The following is a 15,692-nucleotide window of genomic DNA, read 5'->3' as shown; positions in this document are numbered from 1 at the left end:
AGACCACATTACCCCAGTTCCTGAGCTAAAATAATGTTCAAGATGAACCCTGGGCCTGGCCCTGCTACAAGGCACTGGTGCTCAAGAAATATTAATGCCCTCCTCTCTTGAGGCTGGTTGCGGGCTGGGAGGAAGCAGGAAGAGGCAGAGGGAAGAATTCATTTGTCAGGTTCGAGAACACACAGGCAAGGGGGTTTGGCTGAACTGCAGTGACACGGATGTGCGAGGGCCGATTACATGTCTATTCTCCCAAAATGCAACTCTCTCTCTTAAAGAATTGCAATGTAGTAAAAATCATTTGTGTTGGCCATACATGCTTTGAGCTGTCCTGGGACTTAAAAATCCTTATCTGAAACGTCTTCTTCAGCAGGATGCGTTAGATTTTAGCTGTTAGGTTGTGGATGGAGATTACCTCATTGATTATCTGACAACATTCTGCTTGCCCTCCTCCTTCCTGTTTAATTTTAAAAAGTGTTTTTTTTTATCATTTTGATAATATTAGAGTAGAAATATTAATGAGATGGCTGGCACTTATTATTGAACTGTGAGTCTCTTTCATTCTTTCATTTGTTTTTAATTTGGTTGAAATTCTGTAAAATAGCGCCTCCCTGGTGGTGCAGGTGGTTAAGCGCCGCATTGTGAAGCTGTCCGCAGCCTCTGGAGCGCGGGTTTGATCCCGGCCGGCCGGTGAGAATCCCACAAGGCGAAGCAGACCTCTCCTGTCTTGCCCGCTGCTCCCTGTCAGTCTGCCTGTTCTGTTCCCTGCTCTGTCTCTGGTGAATCCTCTCACCCTCCCCCACATTTGGCCTGTACCCCGGTTCTTGTATAAAAATAAATAAATCTTTTAAAAAAATTCTATAAAATAGAAAGAGAAAGAAAAAAGCTTTTACATTAGTTTCAGAGATCTTTTTTTCAGCGAATTTCCCTGCCCCTTCTGCTCTCCCCTCCCATCCAACAAAGTAATGCTGAAACAGAATCCAAAGGAGAGACACTGATGAAGAGGGAGCAATATGAGTTGCCTCTTTTTCCATCCTGTGAGTTTTCACACAGGTTCTGCCTATGGGGATATGTTTCTAAGTACATTTGCTACAAGCGGGTACATGTCAAGGACAGATGCAGAGTGAGATAAATGATACAAAAAAAAAAAAAGCAGGAAGTGCAAGAGAAACCAAAACAAATACAAATTCAGATTGGTAGATCAATTTTTTATAATTGAAATAATTTTAAAACTCATTTTCTATGGCTTCAAAGAATGTCTTTCTGCTGAGAAAAATTTTATATGTCATTTGTGACTGGAAGCTGTGGACACTGCAGTGGGCTTTATCTGCATTCCACCCCTGGTCTCTGTCTAAAGAACCAGCACAAAGAACCAGCACGAAGCAGCATCATTCATCTTTCTGACTCCTGGCAGAACGATGGGATATGACAGTGGGTCAGGGAGATCACGCCCCATTTTAAATAGACAAATAGAATTTGAGATGCAGACGATTAAAAGCTAAGAAGCTGAGGTGAATCAATTCCCCCTGTGATTGATCATGGCAGCCTGTTTCCTCGACCACAGTAAACTTCAAGCTAGGATTCATAGCTGGTACATGGACTTTTTTTTGCACAATATGTGTGGGACCTTGAAAAGATCCTTTCTTCTGTGAATAGTTTTTACTGCCAGATTCGATTGCATGACAACTTGGTTTTATATATGCTTATATATCTGTATAAAAGCATACATACATATATAGTGTGTGTGCATAAGCAAGACGTCAAATAACAAGTATGTGCAATAAATGAGAAAAAGAGAGCTTAAACAAAAGACTTAGAAATTTGCATTTAATTCAATTGGCTAAAGAAGTCACTAAGTTTGTGAAAAGGATAGTTTGGAAGCTCTTGAAAATCACTGGATGATAAATAAGGAGAGCTTATGCAGACATCCCAGTCCTAGTAACAGATACAAAGCAATGCCCTTGAGAGACAGTGAAGGCAGATGAACACGATGCGGCAGTCCCTGTCGAGGGAACAAAAGAAAGAGCCATAGATATATCAGAAATGCACTGTGTCTGTCTATCCATCTCTGAACCAGGACTTGATTAAAAAGACTACTGCACTCAGATATTTATAACATTAGAATTCCAAGGGAATTCTTGTCTTCAACCTTCCTGTCCTCCTGTCTCACCTATTCATTACCATGTGCAATAAGACGTCTTCCTTAGAGGTAACTATTGTGCAAATACAATTTTATGCAAAAATGTTTTAAACTATCACTAAGGAGGGTAGTCTTTTTAAAAATTGAATTACTTTAAGTTGGATTTATTTTTATTTTAGAAGATTGGCTGAATTATCTGAGGAAGAAGATGGCTTCCATCTCTTTAGGATGGCAAGAAAGTACTTTGGAGACCTTAATCCTGACCCTGAGATTCCTGTGCATGGCAGAACCTAAGGAAAGAAGAGGTATAAGTACACATGTCTGGCGGGGCTAGGTATTAATCACTGTGGCCAGAGTCCCCAGTGGTCCAGGCTGTGGCTAGTGGGATGGACCTTCAGGAGATATAGCCTTGTGTTTTCCTAAGCCAAACTTCTCTCTTATTTTCTTGATGTCATATAAATAGGCTCTGAGTTCTTTATGACCCATCAGAAGTGAGGGAGCCCCGGTAAGGACTGATACTGGGCATCTTTCTGGCCTTTATGAATAGAAGCTAGGAATCAGGTTGACTGGTTTTCAAAACTACAGACATCCACCAATTCGTCTATTCAAATATTGTGAACCATGTACTCCTGTTACATGATTGAAATGTGAGCTCTGCACTTTTGTTGGGTCTGCATTTTAGGGGGGGGGGTTTCTATAGATGATTTACTTAGATTTATTTTGCTGTGAAACTCAGCTTCATTGCCACTATTCATTTCAATACTGATAGCACTGTCAGTGACCTGGGAAATATAAGAAATGTAGATAATTTTTTTGTCACTCATTAAAGATGTCTGTGCTGCCAGCGTAAGTTCATTTTGAGTCTCATTCGTGGTCATTCCATGGCTGCTGTACTATTCCAAAAATTAACATTGGATCCCTAATCATTGGTGTCATTTCCATATTATGGAGGTGCAAACTGAGTCAGCCTTGCAGATGGAGATTAATCCAAGCATGATTCTGAAACACTTTTCAAGTCATTGCTTACATGCAGGTCATTGAATAATCCCACATTATACAGAGAAACCTGAATGGCCAGCTCAGGAGTCCAAGACATTCAAAATGCAGGGATGGCTCCAGCCTCTGTTCATGCTGCAGGCACTGACCACATTTTATTTACCTTGTCTTAGGAAGGTCTTCCGATCTATTGTCCTGGTAATATCACCGGTTGTAAGATTACCTTGTTACTGTTGAAAATGACTCTTTTAAAAAATTTCCCTTTTGGGTTTCATACATATCTTTTATTTTATTTTATTTTTGAATCAATAGTTTATTTTACTGCTGGGTAGTCTTTCATGGTATGCATGTATCACCCACAGAAAGCGTATATGAGTTATTTCCAATGTTGGCTATTCCAAATAGCTTCTATGAACATTTGTGAATACATGTCAATGGTGAGAAACTGAAAACTTTGCTACTAAGATCTGGTCCAAGACAAGGATGTCCACTCTCACCACTGCTATTCAACTCAGTGTTGGAAGTTCTAGCTAGAGCAATTAGACAAGAGAAAGAAATAAAAGTAATCCAAATATACATATCTTTAAACCAGCACTGAATTTACTACGTCAAGATGTGCATTTTACACTTAATCATCTATTTAGTTTCTGATATGCTTAGGACATTCTTATTGAATTGACTGAACCACAGAGTTGTTTGTGAATGTTTGAAAGGCCACTCCCTGACTTAAATCCCTGGCCCATTGTATGAAGGACTTTCACTTGAATAGTTCATTTGGGCCTTAACCATGTCCCCCCCCCCCACCGAGGTTACCACCTCTGTTGACAAGGAAAGTCATTTTCAGACCACAAATAGAAAAGGAGAAAATAAAAATGTTTAACAATACCCACATTCATTGATTCTTTAAGATGTAATCTTGTCCAGTGGAATGGCTGAGTTAGTACTTTAAAAAAATGTACTAATATGTATACATTCATACACACATTTTTAAGGAGAATTCAGCCATTATATATATGGAGTAGTATTTGTGATTTGCTTAGGGTCTTTTTTTATAAAAAAAAAAAAAAGATACTTTTTATTTATACAAGCACTGGGGTACAAGCCAGAGGCGTGGGAGGGTGGGGGAATTCACCAGAGACAGAGTAGGGGGGAGCAGAACAGGCAGAAGGAACGAAATACACTGTTGAGGAGAGCAGCGGGTGAGACAGGAGAGGTCTGCCTCGCCATGTGGGAATCTCCCTGGGCGGCCAGGATTTCTGAATAAAACTGGAGATTCTTCATCAAGTCTTAGGATTTGTTGCTTGGAAGAGGGAGTGGATAGTTTTGTGTGGACCCAAAGACATTTTCAACTAATGAAATTATTCTTGGAGGCATACTTAAACCTGGTATGTGAACTTTCTTAAAAGGATGACACGAGTACATATTCATAATATGCTCTGTATTTTAAGAAATCATAGTTTCCAGGGCAGTCTTTATGGTATGATATCATGTTTATAAAAAGAAGAAATATACATATATGTGCAGTAAATTTTTTTGAAAAGACTTTAAAATGACAGCTGTGTTTTTCCTCTCTTTTTATTTATCTATGTTTCCAATATTTATCCTTGAGTCTACTCTGAATTCTTTTGTTATTAAAATAATAATAAGGAAAAAGAAAAGGACTTGTTAACAGCCAGAGCTGTCCCAACTGGGGCAGGTTACAAGGCAATAGACTACCCATCGTCCGGGATAAGCAGAAGTGAGGAGGTTAACTAACAGAAATTCCATAAAAGAAGGACCTTCTATTTAGTGGTCAACAAAAGAGCTCAAATTCCCAGTCCTAAGATTCTACAACTTGGAATTCTCCTATGTGTTAGATTTTCTAAAACCAATTGTAAATATTCAGGCACTCATGGCTCCTGGTCACTTGTAAGAAAGTATTAGGATAAATTTTTTAAGATTAATTTATTTATGCATACAAGAGCTGGAGTATAGGCCAGAGGTGTGTGAGAGAGAGGCCAGAGGTAGGGGAGAGTGAGGGGATTCACCAGAGACAGAGTGGGAGCAGAACAGGCAGATTAACTGAAATATACTGCTGAGGGAAGCAGCAGGCGAGATAGGAGAGGTCTGCTGCGCCATATAGGTAGTTCCCTGGCAGGCTGGGGATCAAACTCGTGCTGCAGAGTCTGCTGATAGCTTCACAGTGATGTGCTTAACCCCTTGTGCCACCAGTGAGGCCCCCAGGATATTTCTTTAATCCAAGTAAAACCTAAAATGTCCCCAATATCTATTTTTTCCTATGTGAGCAAAATCAGAAAGGTGCTGTTTTGTGCAGGTTGAGGTGGGTTGGTGCTCAAAAACAGAACTGCCTCTTTCTGGCAGCCCCATTTTGTCATCCCTGAATCAAACCAAGGTAGCAGTATCTTAATGATAGATCACTGCTAACTTTTCTTTTTGTGAAGCAAACATGACAAATAAAGAATAAACCAGATGTTCCTAACAAGATCTGGGGTATTCACTCTCTCTCTCGTTTTAACCTGAAATCATATTAAGTAGCAGTGATCTTCTATCAGATAAGCTGAAAGGGAAAGAACAGCCTCTACCACAGTGTGTATTGATGGGCAGGCTGTTAGGACAAACCATGAACCCCAGTTCAGTTACTCTCCCTGAAACAAACACCTTTATAAAAAAATGAGAGATGCTCACACTCCCAGCTTTCAAACTATACTACAAAGCCATAATGATTAAAAATGCATGGTATTGGAACAAGAACAGATACACAGACCAATGGAACCGAATAGAAAATCCAGAAATAAACCCACAGATTTACAGTTAACTAATCTTTGACAAAGGAGCAAAGAATATGCAATGGAGCAAAGAAAGTTTGTTCAACAAATGGTGCTGGGAAAACTGGATCGCTGCATGTAAAAGAATGAAGCTTCACTACTACCTCACACCATGCACAAAAATCAACTCAACATGGATTAAAGAACTAGACATAAGAACTGAAACCATAAAATATATAGAAGGAAATAACAGGCGAAACACTACATGACATGTGCCTCAAAAACATCTTTACAGACATATCACCCAAAGCAGTGATAGTGAGGGCAAAGAGACACAGCTGGAACTACATCAAATTAAAGAGCTTCTGCACAGCAAAAGAGACAATAACCAAAACAAACAGAAACCCCACCCACTGGAAGAAAATTTTTTCACACAACACTAATGATAAAGGACTGATCACAAAAATCTACAAAGAGCTGATGAGACTCAACAAAAACAAAGAAAATAATCCAGTCAAAAAATGGGCAGAAGAGCTAAAAAGAAACTTCTCCAAAGAGGAAATACAAATGGCCAACAGGCATATGAAAAAATATTCAACATCACTTGTAATCAGGGAAATGTAAATCAAAACTACAATGAGATACCATCTCACACCAGTGAGAATGGCATATATTAAAAAACTATCAACAACAAATGTTGGCGAGGATGTGGAGAAAAAGGAACTTTCCTGCACTGCTGGCAGGAGTGCAAAATGGTTCAAACACTATGGAAAGTTGTATGGAGATTCCTCAACCTACTAAAGATAGAACTTCCAATTGATCCAGCAGTTCCACTCCTAGGTATTTACGCAAAGGACACAGAAACATTAATTCAAAAGGGCACCTGCACCCCTATGTTTATAGCAGCACTATTTATAATAGGTAAGCTATGGATATAACCCAAATGCCCAAAAATAGATGACTGGGTCAAAATGTGATGTGGTATATTATATATATATATATATATATATATATATATATATATATACAGTGGACTATTACTCAGCAATCAAAAAAGATAAACTCATGCAATTTGCAGCAACATGGATGGAGCTGGAAGGGATCATGTTCAGCGAAATAAGCCAGAAAGAAAAAGGAAAATACCAGATGGTCTCACTAATAGCAGGAATTTAGAAAACCTAAATAAGGGACCAGGAAAAAGACTAATTATAATAAAGAAAAAATAAAAATCAACAAGCAACTATGAACCAGGGATGCACTATGGGGGGAGGGGGAGGAGAGGAGGGATTAGGGTCAAAATAAGGGGAGTGGGAATTGTATGGGGAATATAACCAAAATGAAAATGCATACATTGTGCAAAAATGAAAAATGATGTAAGAATTATATAATATATATATTTTATAATAATTTTATAAAAATATATTATAATTATATTATATATATATATATATAATGAGAGATGCTGCCTGCAGAGGATCAAAGCAATGCTTCCCCATGGAGACATGAGTGGAGAAACTCTTCAAGAGATTTTAACCATTTTGTGGCATACCCAAGTCTCACCTTATGAAACAGAAGAAACTGTATGTCTAGAAATACCAGTTAAAGTCCCATAAATTAAAGAAAAGATATAAAATACTGAGCACACTCTTTTCCCATTCCTATATTTCTCCCTTAGGCAATTTTTTAGGCTGATGGGACCTGAAGGGCTGGCTCCATACTCTCAGTCCTTTAGATTTTCAGCAGTTCCCTGCTTGTTCTGAGCAATCTATCAAAAATAATGAGGAGGTTGGCAGTTGGTGCTGTGCAGAATGTAGCCACCAGAAAGGACACCTCTCCTTAAGTAACCCCACACTTATTCTGGGAACATTTACAAGACAAAAATAAAGCTCAACAAATGAAGTTTGTTTTTTTTTTTTTTGGTTTTTTTTTTTGCATCAGTGTTTTCTTTGCCATTGTCATCTTTAGGTGAGGAGGGGATTTTGACAGGTTTGGTTGATTACAGAATATGCTGTTGGTGTCTTGGGTCTGGCTTTGACATTGGGCATTTGCACTGCAGGGGGCAGTGAGACGTCAAAGCTCAAGGCAATTTTAGCCATGCACGTTGATTCCTCCAAATCAGAGTTCTGAACTCAAGTTGCTGTCTGTTAGTGTATCTAAATCTTTCAAAGTGTTTGACTTTCCATTTTTCCTCTCTGTATACAAGGTATGGTGTGGTCAGCATTGCAATGCTAGTAAGGAACTTTTAAAAAACAGAACTGTGATACCATCCTGCAGTAGCAATTATTTGTATATTGTTATGCTCCTTCTGGCCCTGATGTGTATCATATATGGTGCACATGTATTTTACAGAGGAATATGGAGAATGATCCAACTCCTCATAGTTTTATATTATGCTATTTTCATTAACTTTGTATCCTAAACATCATTTTTCCATTTATAATTGTTATATGTAATTACTCCATGACATAATATCTCAGGGCACTATGCATCATAATTTCTGAGCCCTCTCTTATTTTTGAACTTTCAGGTCACTTTATATTTGCACTCTTAGAAATATGATATAAAACAGGCTCCTTCACTTTTTAATAACGATACAAACTATCATTTTGCTGCCTAATGGGTTACTAAAGATAGCACTATCTAGTTGTTTGCTAGTGTCCTTTATATATGATTATAATGCCATTAGCCTGTTATGTTTAAGGCATATGTTTTCTAGTGATTGGATTTCTGGGAAACAAGAATCGAAACACTGTACCATGAGTGCCTCTTGTGTCTGAAAATTAACTTCATTAAAAAAAGCAATTTAAGAAAGTCCCATGATTAACTAGAACATTAAAGAGTGTTCGAGTTAATTGGATTTTCTGATATTTACAACTATTGTTGTTAATATCTTATCTTTATATAGAGGTTAGAGGTTAAAAAACAATTTCCATGATATGTTTGTACATGTTACCCCACTATGTAAAGGTAGAATGTTTCTACTTGGTAAGAGTTTGCTCTGATTGTATCATCTTCAAATCACCATATAAATTTAGTGCAGAGAGTGCATAATCATTGACCATTGAATTTAATTAAAAATTGAGTCAGTATTTCCTGAACCTGAAATTTCAAATGTTTGGGGTTTCCGTACAGGAGGGCTGAATGAGGTGTCAGTTGTACCCTTTTTTCAGGATGCAGATTCACCAGCCATGTCTTTCTCACCAACCACTTCCCTATGGAACAATGGGTGACTTATAGAAACATGTATTCATTCACACGCATTCAAAGGGCTTTCTTTCTGTAACATAAACTGGTGAAAGAATAATCATGATAACAATGAACTGATGAAATGCTTACAAGAGTATTAGAAATACAGACATGAAAACAAACCAAAATGTACCATAGGGTTAAATAAGTGCTACCCCTGAAACAAAAATGGGCATTATCATCTCATTCAGCCACTTAAAGGAGATAGAATACCTGGGATTTATTCAGAAATAAATGTGGAGACATCATTATCCACAGGCAAGCGAAAAAAAAAAATGCCCTTTGTATTATGATATTCAACCTTCAGGGTTTGACAGTAGTGAAAAAATCCTAAACACTAGATTTGGGTTCCATTCCTGGTCTTGTCACTTATGTGTTAGCTGGAGTGAATGATTAAATCTTCTCAAAACTCATCTAACTTCATGTCGGTATGATAGTGATAGCAGGCAAACCTAGAGATAAAAGAGGATGCCTCAGTTTTTGTGAGTCTTCCCCACATACTTAAGAACTAGGGAGAAGACCCCTAAAAAACAGACATGCAGAAAGAAATTTTTAACTTTATTTACAAGGGAACTGGTGGGAAGTGAGAGAGAGAGAGAAAGAGAAAGAGAAAGAGAGAGAGACTAATTGGTCAGCATGTCCTTCCAGCAATGCCATCTGAGCTAAGACCCAATTAAGCCAAAGCTGGAAAGCAAGAGCGGGCATGCAAGTATTCAGTCTTTTGAGTCCAACATGGCCACTGAACTCCACCTGTAGTTTCCATAATTCCCCTCACCCACCATGCAGGAAGTCAGTTTCATAGCACGCTGTGAGTTGTAATTCTGGCACTGAGATCTCATCAGCAAGGAGATGTGGTGAATTTCAATCATGACATCATTTGCTGACTTAGAGTTTATTCCAGTAATAGTACTTCTCCTTTGTGTTTCTAAGATGCAGAAAAATGTGCCCAACAGCACATCTCTTGTAATTTTGTTGTTAATAATCCCTTTATTTCAGGTGTAGCAAGAGGAGTGGATAATGAATTGAAAACTCGTTTGTTTTCAATAATGTGCTTTTGCCTGCATATTGGAAATTATCTAAATTTTGAGAAAATGAAAAAAAAAAGAACTTTTAACTTTTCTGAGAGACATATACTTTATATTCAAGGGTATTGAATACCAGCTAATAAAAAGAATTATTATATTTGTATTGAAGTTAAGTGAGTCATGAAATGGGAAGCAATGGATAAAATGAATGACAGTAAGATAGGCAAAATATTTGCGTACATCTTCCTATTATTTTATTAAGTGAGTCACAGAAAGTAAATATAAACTGACTTTTCAGAGTCTAGTCTGTTAAATTAAAAAAAAAAAAACACTACAAAGCCTAGCAGAAAAAAAATGTACATATATTACTTTCCCAAATGGGTGCTTAGTGACACAGTTGGTTCATGGTAACTTGTCAAAAGCAAGAAAAATTGAACATAACCTTTTCTTATTCTCAAATAATAAAGAATGGAATTTTCTTATCTCAGTATTTCTTAGGTCAGGACTTTGGGAAAGATCTGTCTGGGTCTGGGTGATTCTTCTTTTCTATGTGTCAGATTCAGGGTAGTCAAATTTATACCATGGTAATTCAAGTAGAATTTATACTCTAATATTGATAATATGAATGGCAGCTGAAAATATTCATACATGGAAATTCATCTCTTAATATTCAGAATATTAATTCTGAACATTATTCTGAACAATATTTAGAATATTAATTACAACACATTCTATTATTGGTTAAGCCACTCACTAGAGACAGTATATATTCAAAGGGAGGAGACTGAAACTTGATCTTTCAATGGGAGAAGTAGCGCAGAATTTGACTATCTTTGTTTAATTATGCATACTTACACCTAGATAATTAATGCTAGGGACACTTCATACTCAAGTTCCTCTTTATATCCTATTGCTTAACTGAATAAGAAAACATTTCTGCACACTCTGATGGCCTCTGACTGCAATCATCTGTAATTCTCTGCCTGAAAATTTTCTCTGGCCACAAGATTTTTCCCATGCAGCCAAGGGGCAGTTGGGAGGCCCACATACATAATGTTCATGTAAGTGGACTTCAGTTAATGCTGGAGAATAAATATGCCAACCCCCTTGCCTCTCAGGTGGGACAACTCTAAGGTGTTTTACAAGGTTAAGAGGCCTCTGATATTATTGAGTCTTTTTGCTCACAGCAATAACCTGTTAATAATCAACCAACACTGCATTTATTTCTTCTCTTTCACTTCCCAACTGCCTAGTAGTTTTCCCTGAGATTTTCTTCCAAATAGCTTTTACTGCATTTGCTTTTACATGCTGCTGCTTATGGACTGATATTTTTAGACTACGGAATTAGAATATTTGGTTCCAGATTTGCTGCAACTAGAGAAGGTACCATGTCTAATTACATCATTTATAATTTAGAGGACTGTTGACCTGAGGATGATTAAACTGAGTCTTGCTTTGTTTCAATGACTGTTCAAAGTCACCTGGCCATTAGGTATGCAGATGAATCAGGACTAGAACGCCAAGGCTTCTGACTCCTGGTCACTGTTCTTACCTCTGCAGAATGTGACAGGGTATTGAGCTGGTCACCACATCTCTTAATCCTATCCATATGCACACAAGCATGACACGTGACAGAATGAAGATGCATTTGGGTACACACATGTACACACATTCGCACACAGGCAAACTTGTCTTCAGTAAGTAGCCTACCTTGATTAGCTCAATAATCAAGGCTACAGTATATTCTAAAATCTATTGAAGAAAAACTATCCATCTCACATACATTGATGTATTTTTTAAGAATTGGATGATTTTTCAATTTGTTTTATTTCTGAAAGAATAATGGGAACATTTTTACCTTTTGCCAGTGGCATAACTAGTGTTTGAACCTGCAGCAAAACATTTTTTAACAACTCTCCTCACTTATACAATAAGCTTATTTTGAATAATAACCATATAATAATCATTAAAATAACTGTTCTCTTGGTTTAGGTCTTATTTACTATTTCTAGATTTAGTCTTAAGTTTTAGAACAAGTAACAATTAAGAAAACAAAAATATAATTTAATTTTTAAAAACAGTTCTTTGAGCCTCCCTGGTGGCGCAGGCGGTTGAGCACAGTGCTGTGAAGCTGTCCGCAGCCTCTGCAGCGCATGTTCAATCCCGGCTGGCCAGCAAGGGTCCCACATGGTGTGGCAGACCTCTCCTGTTGTGCCTGCTGCTCCCCTCAGCAGTGTATTTCGTCAAACTGCGTGTTCTGTTCCCTGCTCTGTCTCTGGTGAATCCTCTCACCCTCCTGCTCATCTGGCCTATATCCTGACTCTTGTATAAATAAAATAAAATCTTTAAAAAAAAACCCAACAAAACAGTCTTCATCTGATGAATAGAGCATACATGAACAAAAATCACCCTTATCATGAGAACTACAGATACGAGTACATAAAGGAAGAAAGATACCTAACTTTTCAAGACACATTTCATTTTATGACTCATCAACTAGTGTTTCTATCTTTTACCCTTCAATATTCTGCCCCTCCCCCATAAATAGGGCAGATAATTAAGTCATAAGAATATGAGAAGGAAATATGAGATAAAATCCTACCATATTGTTAATTTCTCTATTACTGCAAATGTAAACAAGTAGGAAAGCAGATATTTTATATAAATTTCTTTTAAACTATGCCATTTTAAAGAAAATTGTTCTACCCATAAAATAAACATAGTTTCAGTTGTTTCATCCTATCTCTAAATTCTAATTAGTGCAAATATGCTGAAGTTTTTTAAAAGTGACACTAGCTTATTGCAAGAATACCATTTGCAATAATAAACTTTTATTTGGGGGATTTTACCCTAAAATTTAGCCTTTTGCAATTAAGGGCTTCTATGTAGGACATGATAAATACACATCTATTGCTTATAAGCAAGACTTCCCTTTGATGATACAATTTGTTCTAGTTTGGTCTCACCATTTGCTAACTATTTAACCTTGGATGAATTACATGGCTTTGTTTAGGCTTCTTAGTTATAAACTGCAACAAAGACTGACTTATTTAGTCATAAAAAGAATTAATTGGGAGAATAATAGAGGGAAAGGCCAGACGACCAGGGAGAAGAACCAGACAGATAAATAAAGGGAAACCAGGAAGCTGGAACCACAGCCCAGTTCTTGCTTCATGAACATCTGTTTGGAGCTGCTGTTGTTGCCCCAAGAAATTGGTTGCCAACACTGCACCAGTGCTACTGTCTCATCCTCCACATGGTATCATGAGCAGTGGCAGGGAGACCGATTAGAGTTGGAGAACTATCAGAACCATCTACTCTTAATCCCTTCATAATCTCACCTGGTCTCAAGACTTTAAATATTATCTCTATGATGGCAACTTCCAAATTTATATCTTTCTTCTACCTCTACCCTGAATCCTAGGCTCACATCTGATCTACTCAGTCTCTCCACTGAGAAAGCCAAGAGAAAACTCAATGCAACATGACCAGATGGAACTCTTGTTCTTCCTCTCCTCTGCTCACACCCACTCCTCATTTCAGTGAAGGATCACTTTGTGCTTCCACTTCTCACTCTTTTTCTCACATCTCACTTCTAATCCATTAGGAAATTCTCCTGGTTCAATATTTAAAATATATCCAGAATCTGAACTCTACTCTTATCCTTTACTATTCTTACCCTGCTCTGAAACACCATCATCTCCATTTTAGAGTATGGTAGTAGTCCCTGTGTGGACTTCCTGTCTGCTTCCCACCACCCTTCACATGATTCTTAACACAGAAGCCAAAGTAATCATGTTAAAATGTACATTAGGGTTTCATTTGAACATAATTTTCATAACTTGCTTACACTGCTAGGAATGAGTTTTCTAGATCTGATTTTGTGCATATTTCATGTTATAAGAAGCTGCTAAGAAAGGCAGTAGAGGGCTTTTATAAAGTGGAACTAGGATAATATACAAATACACAGAGGCTTAGCATAGTACTTCCAACACAAGAGTTCAGTAAAATCTATATATAATTACAATTTTAAAAAGAAGAAACTGTCAATGTTTTCCAAAGTGATCATACCATTTTGCATTCTACCAGCAATGTGGGAGAGTCCCACATTCTCCAGTATTATTTTCAGCTTTTGTCTTTAGTAATAATAATCACAAGTAAATCAGTCATTTACTCCTTGGCTCAAAACCCTTTCACATGGAGTGATAACCAGAATCACTACAATGAAAGTGTCCCTACTAATTTCATGTCCACTTAAAATGTCAGCCTCACTGGCTTCCTCAGGACATTTGCACTGACTGCACCCTCTGTCTGGATGCTTTCCCCCTAGATACCTCATTCCCAGCTTGTGTGGGTACACATAATTCTCGGTGATGAGGGCTATTTTTAAGTCAAGAGAAATATGTCAACATTGGCTAGAAACCCCACAAACTATTAACTTAAGGTATTGAGCAATTTTAGCCTCTGATTGTGTGACATGACTTTTGATGACATCACGTTGTGAAAACATGTATAATCTTGCAAGTTTAACAGATAACATAAAACAGGATATGAGAGTGTTGGTGTCTAATCCAGTCCCAAGGACTAATTGTGTCTAAGAGGAGACCTGAAAGTCATCTTGTTTACCTTAGAAAAAAGTTTAAAAAATATTTATTTGGAAGAAAGTTAAGTAACTGTGCCAGGGTCCTTCCATGGAAGCAATCTCAATCCCTCTGTCGCTACTTTCTCGGCCATTAGTGATGGGTGGTAGAGTGCAGTGCTTTCCCCCTCCCCAACACCCATTTGAATTTATACAATGGAGACTTTCCTAACCTTGGGGAAGGAGAAAAATACTAGATAGCTGAAATAAAGGATGAATGCTCATATAATGATGCATGCTCTTTAAACTTCATCTTAATAATAGATTAAGTGGGATGACTAATACCTCCTATCAAAGGGCATTTTGAGACTGAAACAGTCCAATACCTAGAAAGCAGTTAGCAATGTGCCAGCAGTTAGCAATGTCACTTCGGGTCATCTGAATGGGTATTTTTTCTTTCGGACCAAAAATAGCTCAATGGAAATGTTCAGAGGCTAAACTTTGATGACTTCATTAGGCCACCTTCATAGGTCTTCAGTAACTTATAGTATTTGGTTTTGGTCTGAAAACTTCAAAGAAAATGTCCAATTTGACATTTTTGAGTTTCTGTAAGTTGAATTTAAGTGTATATTGAGCAAATAATTAATTCAGAAAAAGATTAAGACTATCTCTTTCATTGAACATTTTATAATCTAAAAGATAATTCATACAGAAAAGAAAACATGATTGAGTGCCATTGCATGATCATACTTATTAGCAGTGGACAAGCGAAATTTACTTGGGTTGCAACAGTGGGAAAAGGTTTTCGTGACAAGCTCATTACTCCAATCATTGGGAATTTGGGGCCGCTGATTTTTTTTAAGATTATTTATTTATTCATACAAGAGCTAGGTGCAGGTATAGGCCAGAGGTGAAGCTGGGTGAGAGGATTCACCAGAGGCAGA

At 37.5% G+C, this 15,692-nt stretch overlaps 1 long non-coding RNA gene across 2 annotated transcripts in view; it reads left to right on the top strand.

Moving 5' to 3' along the window:
• Window positions 1-15,692, top strand: part of LOC119253572 (uncharacterized) — a 115,399-nt gene that overhangs the window by 32,182 nt on the left and 67,525 nt on the right. For both annotated transcript variants that reach the window (XR_005127115.2, XR_008552167.1), the window contains exon 4: window positions 2,317-2,442. This is a non-coding gene — a long non-coding RNA (uncharacterized LOC119253572). The remainder of the gene's footprint in view (window positions 1-2,316; window positions 2,443-15,692) is intronic.

Source organism: Talpa occidentalis, unplaced genomic scaffold (genome assembly GCF_014898055.3).
Source record: "Talpa occidentalis isolate TD23 unplaced genomic scaffold, MPIMG_talOcc4v2.1 talOcc4.10, whole genome shotgun sequence".
Classification (NCBI taxonomy): Eukaryota; Metazoa; Chordata; class Mammalia; order Eulipotyphla; family Talpidae; genus Talpa; species Talpa occidentalis.
Note: the sequence above shows the minus strand (reverse complement) of the source record. Positions and strands in the feature narration are given on the sequence as shown.